Consider the following 16,368-nt stretch of genomic DNA (forward strand, 5'->3'; position numbering starts at 1 on the left):
GGGTTTCGACACATGACTTTTGGTGGAGCACAGTATGTGCAGTCCACAGCAAGTCATAAATCTAAGGGAAGCTGGAGGGAGGATGGGAAAGTTTTGAGTGGAATGTGAGATTCAGTTGCAAAACACACACAGGACTGACTTTTTAAAAAAAACTAGAGAAGCACCTGTAACTCAGTTGGTAGAGTATGTGACTCTTGATCTCAGAATCATGAGTTCGAGCCCCACACTGGGCACAGAGATTACTCAAAATGAATGAATAAACAAATAAAATTTAAAAACTGGAGAGGGGTACCCAGGTGGCTCATTTGGTTAAGCATCTTACTTCGGCTCAGGTCATGATCTCGGAGCTCTTGAGTTCAAGCCCCCCGTCAGGCTCTGTGCTGACAGCTCAGGACCTGGAGCCTGCTTCGGATTCTGTGTCTCCTCTCTCTCTGCCCCTCCCCTGCTCATGCTCTGTCTCTCTGTCTCTCTCAAAAAAAATTAAATTAAAAAAATTAAAGAAATTAAAATAAATAAATAGATAAATAAATAAAAATAATTTAAATCAAATCAAAACTAGAGAGACTGTTCTGATAACTGAAAGACTGGAAAGTCATAGAATTGGAAGTAGTACCTCAGCAAAACCTGGAATGTTCAGCATAGTACAGAGTTATCAGAGAAAGAAATCTAATTCATGTTTATCCCTAACAAGTTGAGTCTCCTCAATAAACTCATCACAGGTTTTTAAAAATTTTTATCCTATTAAAATAAATTTTGGAATAAAAACCAATCCCTGAAAATCATACCATACTAACATATTGCTACTATTTCATAAATTCCTTTTTAGTGCTTACCCATATATATATATATATATATATATATATATATATATATATACATATACATATATGGGTATATATATATATATGTGTATATATAGTTACATATTTTACAGGGCTACATCTATAGTATAATTTAAATTTTGTATTTTTTGTTTCCTGTATTACATTCTAGCACATTTTAATCATCCATTATAAAAAAAAAAATACATTCCATTTCATTGAATTGCTATTTTATAATGTGTAACTATTTGTGCTTTTTAGAATATTTGCTTCTGGGGCTCCTGTGTGGCTCAATCAGTTAAGTATCTTGGTTTTGGCAGGTCGTGATCTCATGGTTCCTGAATTCGAGCCCCTCATCGGGTTCCGTGCTGACAGAATCCCTGCTTGGGATTCTCTCTCTTTCCTGCCCCTCCCCCACTTGCTCTGTCTGTTTCTTTCTCACAAATACATAAAGTTTTAATAATAAAATAAAATATTTGCTTCTAATTTTTGCTATTATAGAAAATATAGCCATTACTTTAGTTCATGTACTTTTTATGATTTTATTGAATCATTTCTCAGCCTTACTGGTCACTTATTAAGGCTTTTGATATAATAAAATAATCAAATTTGTCCCCAGAAGTTTTACAATGCAGCCAACAATAAAGACATATACTGGCTTCCCCACAATCTCACCAGCATCATGTAATACTTTTAAAGTTTTACTTAGTTTAAAAGATACCAAATGGGCCTGTATTGTTGTTTTAATATTTAATATTTAAATATTTAATATTTAATATTTGTCTTGGATTCCTCATGAAGGTGTACAGTTTTCTTGTTTACTAGGTTCATTTTCTCCTGGATAAGCTGCCTCTTTATAAACTTAGTCCATTTACCTATCTGGGGTCTTGATGTCACTCTATGTATTTAAATGAACTCTTTATAGATTGAAAATATCAACTGTTCCATGTTAAACTAGTTAAACTACTCAAGCTCTAACTCTCCCTTACAATATATGTGCACAAACATGGGCACAAACATCCTCTAACTCTAAAGAAGGTTCTCTTTTATTGAATTGTTCTTGCCTTCTAAATTATTCAAGAACTCATGCCATTTGGGAGGAGAGGTTCATCATTAAGTATATGATTCCCACTCAAGTAATTACATTCTGCTAATTGGGGCTATTCTTGTGGCATTCCTGAGGGATAGGATTCTCTGACACTGAGAAGCTTATTTTTTTGAACAGCTAGGGACAATGCGCTCCATGTGTGGGCAAAAAAAAAAAAAAAAAAAAAAAAAAAATCCTTTTCTAATATTCCTTGTCCTTTGACAATTATTGAAAAAAGATCCATTCACATTTCTTCTCCACATCCTCATTCCCTTTTCCCGTCTGAGAACAGAAAGTTTGAAGCCGCTGTATAGTCCAGCAGAAAGAAAGGCCCCACGAGGCCTTAGAAGGAGGCCTGCATGGGAGATAATAGGATGGGGGTCAATGAGTGTCCTAGAGCAAATAATAGTCGAGATAAAGCCTGTTTAGATGTCTCTTGTACAGATATACCTAGAGCCTAGGTTCCGATTCTCCAAGGGCAAGATTTCCTAGCTATGAGTAAAGAGATGGCTGTGTCCATTTCTACGAAACCTTAGAATGAGAGTTTCTGCTCGTACAACTGAGGTGTAAGGGTCACTCAGAGTCCTTCTTGTAAAATTAAGGAAGTTCTTCTGGCATCAGTAGCTATATTCCCTGAGCCTGGCTCCCATGCAGAAACAACACTGCTTCAACAAGAAGTCAATGACTATTTCCCATAAGGCTTCTTCTCCAAGAATGATAAGGCTTCAAAGAAGGAAACTATAAGAGCAAGCAGGGTTGTGAGCAGTAAATACATGATAAGGCTGTGTGGTTTGTAGGTGAAAGACAAACTGTTTAAAGACTATAAAGACTTACTGGGTGCACATACAACACATATGAACACTTGCGACAATAGTTTCCATTGTTTTACTCATAAATGACATATTTCATCCTCTCTTTCTAGTTTTCTTAAATTTATAAAGGATCAGTTTACATTTATACCTTTCTACCAAATATCTCCCTATATCTTATTAATAAAAGGTTTGCCTTGTATTGAAAGAATGAAATGAAAAAATATTGAAATGAAAAAAATCATAAATCCAAGAAAGGGCTAAAACTTTATTAAAGATTTTCAAAAAATTTGTAATGTTTTATTATTTATTTTTGAAAGAGAGAGAGAGAGAGACAGCATGAGTGGGGAAGGGGCAGAGAGAGAGGGAGGCACAGAATCTAAAGCAGGGTCCAGGCCCTGAGCTGTCAGGACAGAGCCTGACACAGGGCTCAATCTCACAAACTGTGAGATCATGACCTGAGCGAAGTCAGATGCTTAACCGACTGAGACACCCAGAAGCCCCAAAAGATTTTAACATCTCTAATTCCTGACTACTACTAAACTGCTTGTATTTCTATGAACAAAGAACCATGGACTAACATGATTCATATAGGTCATTTGCTAAAGAAATCATTGTCCATTGACACACTGTCAAAGCATTAAAGAGAGGACAATTATTACCACTTTTTTTTTTTACCACTCTTGGAAAATGAAAACAAGGTCCTATACTTAGATAAGTAAGACAACTGCCCACCTGGGTGACTACATAGCTAAAGGTAAGATTCCTCTGTTCAAAAATGTTTTTCTTGGCCACTCTTTCAGCCCTTTCTGAATAAGAGATGGACCTTTGGGCAAGTATCCCATTAAACTTCAAATAGCCTCCCATATAGAAAGACACTGTCAACCATTCACATTTTGGTATGAATTTCCTTACCATACTCTTCTCCTATTTAAGAAAAATGGTTTTGAAAGGAGAAATAAGGAAAACATTGATCCAGAGAACAGAAGATCCTAAGTTCAGGCAGTACAAAGGCAGTAAGTTTTTTATTCTAAGCCACAAATACAGGATGAAAATCCATCAAGAAATCTTCACCTATTAGTTCAATTATTTATGAATACAAGGTCCAAATTAACTCAATCATGAAAAAAAACAAAAACAAAAAACAAATTGTTCTCTCATAGAACTACTCTGGTCTGAACTTATTTTTTAGAAAACTGAGATCAGAGACGCCTTGCTCAGATTTTATGTTCTGACAAATTAATTTCCTAAATTCAGCCCCAGGGCAGACATGGCTAATTGCCACCCAATATCCTTTTTCACTTCTGCTTCTCAATAGGACCCTGACTTCTTGGAGATGTAGCAAACTGTCCAGTTAAAAACATTTGCTTTCCCAACTTCTGTGGCATGCTAATCACGTGGCACAGTCCTGCTCTATGAAACGTAAGCAGACATCTGCTGGGATTGATGAGAAAGCTACTGCTTTCCTGGTAGAATCTCCATCCATTCCTGACTCCCTCTTTACTCCTTTATCTTTCCTTCTTGTTTGGTGAAATATTAGCGTTAAGACATGGTAGCAAGCATCTTTCTTCTTTCTTTTCTTTTTTCTTTCTCTTTATCTTTCTTTTTTTTTTTTTTTTTGAGAGAGAGGGTGCAAGTGAGCAAGGGGGCAGAGAGAGAGAGAGAGAGAGAGAGAGAGAGAGAGAGAATGAAGACTCACCTGAATCGGGGGTCAAGCTCACCCAATGCAGGACTTGAACTCATGAACTGTGAGATCATGACCTGAGCCAAATCAGATGCCTAACCAACTGAGCCACCCCAGCGCCCAAAGCAAGCATCTTTCTTAGAATCATAAGATGCCAAGCTTGAGGGCAAATGCCTACAAACTACATCTGGCAGGACAGAAAAATGGAAAAATAGGTTCTTTGGTGGCATTATTGAGTTGCCACACCAATCCTGGATTGCTTACTCCCAAACTTCTTGTCCCAGAAGACAAAGCCCCTCCTGCCAGGGCCACTGTGGCAGTTTTCTATTATTTGAATGTAAATACATCCCTAACAGACCTCCTTTGACCATGCTCTGACCATACATGGATATCAGATCAGAATAGATAGCAGTATATCCTTTATTAGAACTTGCTTTAAGTAGAGTCCTCTGGATTTCTGAGCAAACACACATAGAGAAATAAACTCCACTGTGATAAAAATACCATCTTCCCAGAACTGTGTTCTGACACGTCATATGCATTGATTTCTTCCCCCTTTCAATAAATATGTATTGAATGCTTACTACATACAGTCTAGTCACTAACAATACAAGAATGAAAAAATATATAAAATCCATCTGTTAATAGAGTTTATATCTAGTTTCCATAAGAAATATCTTGTTTTAGTTTTTAAGAAACATGCTCATTGACCAGAGTGGCACTAACTGAACATTTCATTTTTCAAATGGTTAGCTTGGTATACTGTAAAATTCAAAACTTCCCTTCCAAATAGTTTTAAGAATATAGTTTTTTAACATGGAAAATACCACTAAAGTCATACTGAAAATTAAAAGCAGAGGATTCATGAATGAGTGCTACAATATCCAAATTAAAATAAAAAAAAAATCTTGTCTGAACAAAGAACTTTTAGACCTCTAGGGTTTTACTTTTTTCCCTTTCATTTACCTTAATTCTTATATTTGTCTGAGTAATGTAATAGGGGTCAGTGGAAAACAACCTTCTCTGATGCTCAATAAAGTGTGTTTTTTTGTGTTAGACACTGTAGGGAGTTTTTGGAGAAGCAACAAGCTCACAAAAGATTTAACAGGCCAGGCTGCCCAACTTCATGACAGCTTAAATTATCTATCCAAACTCAGCGACATAGTTCTTGAGATCAGCCATTAGACTTTTCATAGGTGGGGTTTCAGGAACATCTGATGTTTAGAGACCAACACTCTTTGTGCATTTAGGTAGGGAGTGATTTTTACTTTGTCTTTTCCCCCATGGACACAGCATTCTTGGACTGGTCCTGAGTGCTCCCCTGGCTCCATAATGCATGAGCCTCTTATGGAGATAGCTGATTTGGGAAGAGGCACAATGTATAATAACCTTGTGTAAATTATGTGAAACTAGAGTGGAACCCAGTTATACAGTAAGTAATTCATGAGTACAGCTCAGAATGCTCAAGGCTGGATGCACTATATTTTCTACCAGATCAGCTCCCTGCTATGATTTAGATCAAATAGGATACACATACTGTTTGTTTGTCTTTGTATTGGCAATGTGCTCATAATGAATTGTATGGCTTCCATGAGCATACTAAGGATTGAGTGAATTAATTTTCCTGTTTGGTGACACCAGCTTGTCCTATTCCAATGTAAAGTGTCAATAATGTCAGAATTGTGCTTGAGCATAAAATATGAATATGTGCACTTGTGCTTGAATACAGGTCTATGGATTCTTTTTTATTAGACTATTAAACATGTGTGTGTATACACACACACATTCTTACATATAAACATAAAGCTTGTTCTCAGAGTGGTCCATTCAAATCCTGCATGCTAACGTAGTGTATACCTGCCTCCACATTCCCAGAAGAACACATATTGATTCCAAAGGAAATTGATTTAGAGGCAGACTATGTATTCATTCTCTAGAACTTCTTGTCTGAAAGTCTCTAAGTGAAAATCCTACCTTGTATGACTTTGTCAGGGAACCACACATGAATTACCATACCTCACCCATGTTCTTGAGGTAGCATGAGTTCATAAACATTCTTTAGACCACAATGTTCTAGTGTTGAAACAATTATGAAAATGTTTCCATTTTTAAAAAAATTTTTTTAAGATTTTTATTTATTTTTGGGAGACAGAGAGAGCATGAGTGGGGGAGAAGCAGAGAGAGAAGGAGACACAGAATCCGAAGCAGGCTCCAGGCTCTGAGCTACCAGCCCAGAGCCCTGACGTGGGGCTCGAAACAACCAACTATGAGATCATGACTTGAGCCAAAGTCAGTCACTTAATCAACTGAGCCACCCAGGCACCCCAAAATTTTTCATTTTTGAATTTTGTTGATCATGTGATTGAAACCTAATATGATGCCTTTTAAGGGATTTTTCAGTAAATCTAAAGGTAGAGAGATGATAAGATCACATGCCACCTTTTCCCACCCTTTCTTTACAAACACATACCTGGAGATCCACTCTTACTGATGAGTAAGTATCTTTAAAAATTACAGGCATATGAGGATAGGAAAAGAATTTAAGAATAATTTTAGAAGTCAAAAGTAAAACATTTCTGAAGTCAATTCACCTTGTAATAGATGAATTACATGTGTGGTCTTTTATTGGTTTAAAAGAGAAAAACACTAAATTTTTCTTTATGACATTCAAGTGTTTTGTCAAACTATACCTGGCTATACTTATTACCTTCCCTTCCAACACTCCCAAACACACACACACAGAGTCAGAATAAACCTGAAGAAGACAGGTACATGCATTCATAGCATTCTGATGCAAGTTTTATATGCTTTAACATTGGCTACCCAGTCACAAGTGATGTATAAAAATGGGACAGAGCTAAAACTCCTTTGTGTACTTTGAACAGATAAATAGAATCACAATAATTCTCAACTCAGAAGAGGTCAAAGGGTGGGATGCTTCCCTGACCAATAAGCTATCAAACCTTAACTGAGGACCAGATAATGCCACCATGTTGGATAGCATGTTCTTTCTCTAGGGAATATACATTTCTACGATATTATCATGCTGTTGTTGAATCTACTTGTATTATTGCAACCATTCCTGTCATCGATTGACACGAAGTTGTTTGACATGCTACCTCACATATGAATCTATGTTCAGACTAAATAATTATCTAGTGCTGTCAGTGGGGCCTGATATAGTATAAGCAAACTGAATTTCTAAATACGCGCTCTTGGTTCTGATAACAAATTAATATGGTGAGCTCTTAAAGTCAGGTCTGGATTCCCTTTGTTTCTCTTAATGTCAATATGTCTGAACAACAGGTCTGATATAACTCAAGTCAATTCAAGCCTACTGTATACAAATAAACATTATTTTTCAAGTCAAATTCCAGAGAGAGACAATAAGAAGACAAAAAATTGCTGATCAGTAAGAAAAATAGTAGCAACAATAGCAGTTTTTTACATTTGATAAATCATTTATAGATTAACAATTTCACGACTGAGTTCTTTAGTTAGAAAATATCTCTAGTCATTATACAAGTTGATTAATTTACATGGAAATGTTTTCAAAAGTCAGTCAGAAGGTGGTCAAAACCAAGCCTTTACTATGGTCTTAAAATCTATCATTTATGCATGACCTTTAAACTTCTATAGAATTACTTCCTTCAGTTTTTCTAATATACCTGTTAAAATATCCTCAAAAACATGACTGTATTATTCTGCTGGGAAAGTGGCAACTCAGGCAGCAGCTCTGACATTAAAGCTGTTGTTGGTGTTTTATCTTCTTTGTATCGCTTACCCCAAACAGGCCTGATAGCTACTTGCCTGGAGCGAGGTCAGGGCAGAGGAGCCCCCTGAGCTGGCTCGCTGAGGAGGCCGCATGCCTGATTCGACCTTCCTCTCCAGCAGTAAGTGGGTTTCCTCTGTGCCATTTCCACACTTGTAAATATTTCAGTCAGTAGGCTCCCACCGGAGTAGAAAAAAATCTGACTCTTGCCCCTTCTTTCTTATATCTTTTTCTCCTCAGAGTTGGGGGGGGGGGTGGAGGAGGGGGTGGGGAGGATGTGTTTTTAAGCTTTGATGCTGAGAAAGGCTAGTGAGGCTTTAAAAAACTTGGTACTCTTCAATGAACATTCCTTTCAGAAAGTTTATTCTCAACATTGTTAGTGATAATGTCAATGCTAATGATAAAAATAAAAACTATTTATTGGTGGGTGCTCTAGGTCAGTGATTTCTAGACTTTCAAATTTTATGAACCTGAAAATTAATCAACAATAAAAAACAATTGGGAAACTGACATAGAGTTGCCAACTTTTCATTTTCCCAGGAAAGGTAATCTGAATAAACAATTACTATCCTTTATTGCCACCCTATCATGAAAAGGCAATTTGATACCAAAGCAGTAGGAAGAATCCCTGAATAAGATGTAGTTTCTTACCAAACAGAATAATTTGGCTTAATAAAATGTTCACTACTTTTTGTTTTTGCCATCCAATAATGTCATTACCGACTGGCACCAACTGATATATATCCAAGCCATAAGCAGCAAAAGCCCAATGAGGCAGACAAATGTTGTCTTTTTAGTTAGTAATGAGTTTTCCATTATTTCTTCTTCTTTTTTTTTAATTTTTAAAACTTTATTTATATTAAGTGAGAGAGAGAGAGAGAGAAAACATACTCTATTGTGTTTATTTATTTATTTTGAGAGAGAGCATGAGTGGGGGAGGGACAGAGAGCATCCCAAGCAGGCTCCATGCTGACAGCTGAAATCAAGAGTGGGACACTTCACCAACTGAGCCACCCAGGCACCTGACCTATTACTGGCATTGTTAACCCAACAAGAGCAATTAATAAGTAATTTCTGAGCCTCTACTTTAAATATCTGTGCAGATCTTTAAAGGGGCAGAGAGAAAGAGGAGGAAAGAGAGAGAATCCCAAGCAGGCTCTGTATTGTCAGCAAGGAGCCTGATGAGGGGCTCGAACTAAACGACTGTGAGATCATGATGACCTGAGCTGAGATCAAGAATCTGACACTTAACTGACTGAGCTACCCAGGTGCTCCAAGCTTTTCATTGTTTCTGTATTCAATATTATATCAGTGCTTTGGGGCCTAGAAAGAATTCATTAATATCTTGCTTCTGAGAAATAAAGACCATTATAATTTCCATGACCTTCCAAATCCACTTGCTCAATGCTTTCATAAGAAAATTGAAGACCAGCAGAATCCAATTTCTAAATACCACACAACTCCCCACTCAGAGTTCAGATATCAGCTTCCAACTGTCTATACCCATATGGACACTTTTCAATTTATCGTCAATATTTGAGTGTCTAACAGGTATCAGATATGTTTACATGTTATTTCAGTTATGCTTGTGGTTTTCTTAACCTTTTGCTGTGGAAGTTAGCTGTCCTATTTACAGATAAGGAAAATAAAAATCAATTTATAGCTAACCCAAACTCATACTGCTAGGCAGTGGTAAAGTGGACATTTAGTGAGATCTTCTCCAAGTTAAATGTTTTTTATGCTTTACCATGCAATTAGCAGGTATTTATCAAGTGGATCCATGGGTCCAGCACTCTGATTAGTGCTAAACCATTTACCACCCAGGTTGGGGATACTAGGGTTGTCATGAAAAGGAAAAAGAGGTCCCTTGAGCTTCACCTGCTGTCTTCTATTAAGAGGAGAGTGAAAGAAATCTTTTTTAGTAAGAGTAACCTAGGGGCACCTGGGTGGCTCTGTCAGTTAGGCATCCGACTTCGATTCAGGTCATGATCTCACAGCTCATGAGTTTGAGCCCCGAGTTGGGCTCTGTACTGACAGCTCAGAGCCTGGAGCCTGCTTCTGATTCTGTGTCTCCCTCTCTCTCTGCCCTTCCCCACCTTGTGCTCTGTCTCTCTCTGTCTCTCAAAAATGAATAAATGTGGGGGAAAAAAAAGAGTAATCCAGTGTGGTCCAGGTCAAGGAACACTGGGCAAATCAGATGGATTCCCCCTCCATATCTCAGTATATTGGCTCTGAACCTCCTGATTCCAGAGGCAATAATGATGGCTCCCTCCCCTAATTTTTGCATCCTTTCCTGTCCCTGGTTAATTTTTTTGGTACTACCTCATGGTATCTACTGTACTGTTAGATAAAATTATGCTTTATTTTATGTTACTACTTATGTTTTCACAGGCTTAGATGAAGTGCCTCCCTCTCTCTCCTCACCAGCTCTGTATGTATGTCTCATGTCCCCTTGAGGACAAAGAACCATATTTTGTATAGCACATATCTTTACAATAGAGGTTCAGAAATTATTTATTAATTGCTCTTGTTGGGTTAACAGTGCCAGGAATAGGTGAGGTGCCTGGGTGGCTCAGTTGGTGAAGTGTCCCACTCTTGATTTCAGCTGTCAGCATGGAGCCTGCCTGGGATTCTCTCTCTCCCTCTCTTCTCTGTCCCTCCCCCACTCACGCTGTCTCTCAAAATAAACAAATAAAAAAGCACCATAGTTTCAAAAAAAGTGCCAGGAATAGGCAAATTATACAGTAGACAATGTCTCTAGCTCTATGTCTCATCTCCTTTCAATACTTTTCTCCTCTTTATATTACTCTCTTCCATGCCTACCCACCCAATCCAAAAGGTACTGGCCCCTTAATACTTCCTAGTAGATAAACTTTTGTTGCTCTTCCTAGAAAATTACTTTCCCTGTAATTAAAACTTGTAGTCCTTCTGTGTGGCCCGAGCTCAGCTACATATCACTGGTCACAGAAGTTGAGCTGATCAGCTAATTAGCACTAAAGTATGATAACTAGAAGTAATTCATTAAGAGAAGCATCAGGTATGATGCGGATATTTGGAAACATAGGACTTGAACCCATTCACTCTTTCGTAATTAACACTAGTATTTGTGGTTCTCGATGTTTCCACTAAGGTAGTTTCAGAAAGTGAAGGGACTCCGTTTTAGAAAGCCTCCATCTCTGCTGTTTTTCTGCCAGGCTCCATTTATTCATGATCCATATTTTGCCTCTGAGTAAGTCATAGAAGCTATGTTCCCATTTCAAAGGGGAAGCAAGAAAGTTAATCAATCTCTGACTTTTGTCCTAGGCCCCAAACACCTAATAACATCCAAGAAGAGCCAGATCCCAAACAGGTTGCAGGACATTAGTTCAAACAAACCTCCATCATACACGGGCATCAATACCCGCTACCTCTGGTAATTTACGGAATAACACCTATTGTTCACCTGACACTCACCTTTGATCAGACCCTGCCCTGGATTCCCAAAGGAACAGTACCCTAGACCCCTTTCTAATATACATCTGTAATCCAAGCAGCAAGACTCATTCTCCTTTCCTTTCTGAGTCTCCAAGACACTCCATCTGCTGTTCTTTACCTGTCACTTATACTATTCAGGAAACTCTGTTTTCATGTTTTCTGACTTGTGTTTGATTTCCATCCCACATGAAGCCAAGGACCCTCTTGGTTGGTCCTATAGGATCCTCCCCTGGCTTCTCGGGATCAGCCTGTCTGCATCATCAGCATTAAGTAAAGCTTTCACAATTCATTACACTCCATGAACCTTGTGTTTTGAAACATTTTGTTTATCAAACGAAATTCATTTTTAGCCATATTTGGTTTCCCATTTTATTATATGTATACCTCTGTTAATCAAAGCTTCTGGTCATCATGAAGAAACCAATATATAATCTTACTAAACTGGTAGAAGCCAACAAACAAGAAATTCATCTTTGTCGATGGATTTATCTATCTACATTGCAGCCTTATCATTGTAGATGGATAATTTCCCTTGACAGTTGAGACTAGTGACTGTAAAACACGTGGATTCTCCAATACTATCAACACTTTCCCGGTAGTCCAGAAACTGATTTAGAATTCCTGGTGGAACACTATACACTGAACATGATGTTCAATGCTCAAAATATGAAATTAAATAAGTCAAGGGCCCTTCCTTGATATGCTCAGGGTCTACTTTCTGATATGGATAACCAGCATTTCTACCTCCTCCATGTTTATTTGGTTTATTTCTTGACCACCCAGGGCTATCCTCAGGACTGAGCACTTAAGTGCTGTTATCTTTTGTTATCTTAAGCACTGTGAATAATTCAAGTACTTCTAGCCTAGCTCGGGACCAGCAGCTGCTACCAGGGTGACAGCAAACAAGGCAGCAGAGTGTAAGGTGAAGATGTCACCTGAAGGTGGGCCATCCTCTGGATTTGAATCTCAGCTCTTCCACTTTTGAGTTCAGGGACTAGGGCAAATTTCTAAACCTTTCTATGCCTCACTTTTCTTATCTGAAAAACAGAAATAATAAAAGTGTTTACCTCTTAGAGTTTTATGAGGATTAAATAACCTATGTAAAGCATTTATCAAAATAATGGCACAAAGAACGTGCTTAATATTATTAAATGATATTAATATCATCTATTATTATTATTATTATTATTACTATTATTAAAGGGGAAAATAAGACTAAAAAAACACTAGGATTCTGAGACTTAACAAGTGAAAAAGGATGCATTCTTTGGATCTTTAGCCAGAGATTTATCAGGTTTGAGAGGATCATTGTTTTGAGATTTAACAGAGGACAGGTGGAAGTAGATGAAAAAGAAGAACAAAGACAAAGAGAGCAAGGAAGGTGAAGCAACAAGACAGAAAATTTCCATTAAGGTCCATAGAAATTCGTGTCTCTCTTTCCTGGGTAATTTTGGATGACCAGGTTTCTAATTTTAAATATCATAATATGATTAAAATGTTGTTTTAGAGAAGAAAAATGGTAAAGAATTATAGAATGTTAAGTGGAAAGATCTGCTTTGTACATAGTTCAAATGAAAATAAACCTAAGGTTTCTTTTGAGTTTATTTATTTATTTTGAGAGAGAGAGTGCGAGCAGGGAGGTCAGGAGAGAGAGGGAGACAGAATCCAAGCAGGCCTGCTGCTGTCAGTGCAGAGCCTGACATGGGGCTCAAACCCACCAACCATGAGATCATGACCTGAGCCAAAACCAAGAATCCGATGCTTAACTGACAGAGCCACCCAGGTGCCCCTGAAAATGAGTTTAATAATGAAGCTAAGTGAGGCCAAGACTTCCAACTTTTTTAAAAAATTTTTTTAATGTTTGTTTTTGAGAGAGAGAGACAGAGACAGAGAGCGAGCAGGGGAGGGGCAGAAAGAGGGAGACAGAATCTGAAGCCAGTCTCCAGGCCCCACACTGTCAGCACAGAGGCCGACGTGGGGCTCCAGCCAACGAAACTTGAGATCATGCCCTGAGTGAAGTTGGACACTCAACCAACTGAGCTACCCAGGCACGCCCCCTAACTTAAAAAAATTTGTTTTAAATATTTATTTATTTTTGAGAGAGAGAGAGAGAGACAGAATGCGAGTGGGGGAGGGACAGAGAAAGAGGGAGACACAGGAATCGGAAGCAGGCTCCAGGCTCCCAGCCTGATGGCAGGGTGCTCCTTGAACTCCCGAACCTCGAGATCTTGACCTGAGCCAAAGTCAGATGCTTAGTCACTGAGACACTCAGGCGCCCCCGCTTCCAGCTTTGAACTCTTCCCACTTTTAATCCTTCCAACTTTTAACTCTTGGAAGTTATGTCACTAACCTTCAGTGATGAATTAGTAAGGAATCAAAATTCATTCTGTAACCTTAAAAATTTGAAAACCTTATGTTTCCCATTTCTGCTGTAACAATGACCACAGACTTAGTGACTTCATACAACACTAATTTATTATTCTACAGTTTTGAAGGTCAGAAGTCCAAAATGGGTCTCACAGGGTTAAAAGCGAGGCATTGGTAGGGCTCAGGGGAAAGTCCATTTTCTTGCCTTTTCCAGCATCTAGAGACAGTGCACATTCCTTGGTTCGTGGTCCACTTCCATCTTCAAAGCCAGTAACAGCCAGGCAGTGTTTCTCACATTATATCTCTAACAGTGACTCCTGTGCCTCCCTCTTCCATTTGAGCATCCTTGTGATTATACTGGGCCCACCTGGATAATGCAGGCTAACCTTCTCCCAGATCAACATCAGTTGATGAGCAACCATAATTCCATCTGCAAACTTAATCCTCCTTTGCCATGTAACCTAGCATATTCAGGGGCTCCAGGGATTAGGATATAGTCATTTTTGAAGGGCCACTCTTCTGTCTACCGCAATAGTGCACCGACTTCATTATGCTTTAGCTCTTCATGCTGACAGAACTCAAACAGAATAGATCCCAATTTTACATTTTCATGTATAGGCAATTAATGCTATTAATGGAGATTACTTCTAAAGTCCGGTTAGAAAGCAGTTCTCCTCATTTACAATTGGGAAAATTGATTAACATTCCTGAGCAACAATCCCCTCACTTTAAATCATAATATCTACCTGATATTGTTGTGAGAACTAAATGAATTAATTTATGCAAAAAATTTAGGATGTCACAAAATGAGCAGTCCGTACAGTTATTATTACTGTATTATAATATTATTGTTATTATTGTTTAGCTTTATAATCTATATTATCTTCTAAATTCATGTATAGTTTTATATATTCATCAGTCATTATCAAACCATTCATTTATCCAGTCCATCCATTGATCCACCATTATTTATTGAACATCTATTGCAAAATGGACAGCATACTATACACAATAGGAATAACAAAAACACCTTAAAATTTGGATAGCACTTTGCAATTTCACCATTTCAGAGTTTATCTTATCTGACTCTACTTAGAAGAAATGGTTCCTGCCCTTAGGAATTCATAGTCTCTTTGAGAAAACAACAGGTTACATACAAATTCAGCCAAATACCATAGATGGGTGTTGAAGGTTTGCAACATTGACAATTCACTAAAGCCCGACATTCATTAAGAGTAAGCCTATGGAGTAGGGGGATCACTCCCGGAAATGATAGCATCTACCATCTCAGTCGAGAGTGGGCTGGCTCTTCTCTCATAAACAGTGAGGACTAGACTCAGCAGGTAAAGCAGACCCTGACGGTTCAAGAGAAAAAGAACAACAACAACAAATGCAGGCAAAGAGGAAAATAATCTATGGCCTGGTAGCTGTAATACCTCCATAAATTCCTCCATTATACAGTTAAATCCACTCTACAAATGCCCAGATTTATGCTTCTGCCAAATAAGGGAGTGGTGGAAAAACACTTATTTGCACACAATCTCTCACTCAGTTTGTGACCTGAGAAAAGTCTGTCAGGCAAGCAACTGTGCCTCTGTGCCTCTTCCCCCAGAGTTGTATTTGAGTACATCCACTTGCTGTTTGGTAGGTTAATCATTGATTTGATAATCATGCCACACCTTAGAGGACAGCACAGGGGGAGAGGGGGTAGCACTCTTCAAGAGAAAGAAAAGACCAGTACAAACTAGATGGACTGGGGAACCCAAAAGGAAAATAGTAAGTGAGGACACAAGACAGGAACTTCAGCTGGACTCTTCTATTGCTTCCACTAATCCCTTCCCTAATCTGGTTGCCTACCCGGAGCTTTGCTCCCAGGTGGATTTCTGGGAAGAGAAAGCCACCATTTGCTCCCTTTACCCTGGGGCCACACAGCTGCCAAGTGTCAGCTGAACAGAGGTGCATCAGAGGCCTGCAGTCAAAAGGCAGCAGGATGGCCAATTGCCATGAATTTCTGCAGCGTGTCTGGCATCTTGGCATCTTGCTGCTCTCCCCCTCCCCCAGGTTAACTGCTGAGAATCTCCGCCTCAAAAGCTGCTTATCCTACCAACCTCAGCTGCTGCCCTCCTTTCCCTATGCCGCCCTAATACCTTACCCCCTCACACCCTGCAAGTGAGAGGAAGTCTGTCATATACCTGGCTCTACTTGTGAGACCACCTAAGCTCTAATGTAAATGTTTCTTTCCCCCCTTACGCACCCCCATGGGTAAAGGCAGAATTGCCGCGTCCCCCTTGGACCTGATTGCTAGGCAACACTCAGCCATGTGAATTTGTCACTTCTGTTTGGCGCAAATTTCA

The sequence above is a fragment of the Panthera leo genome, chromosome B3 (genome assembly GCF_018350215.1).
Source record: "Panthera leo isolate Ple1 chromosome B3, P.leo_Ple1_pat1.1, whole genome shotgun sequence".
Lineage (NCBI taxonomy): Eukaryota > Metazoa > Chordata > Mammalia > Carnivora > Felidae > Panthera > Panthera leo.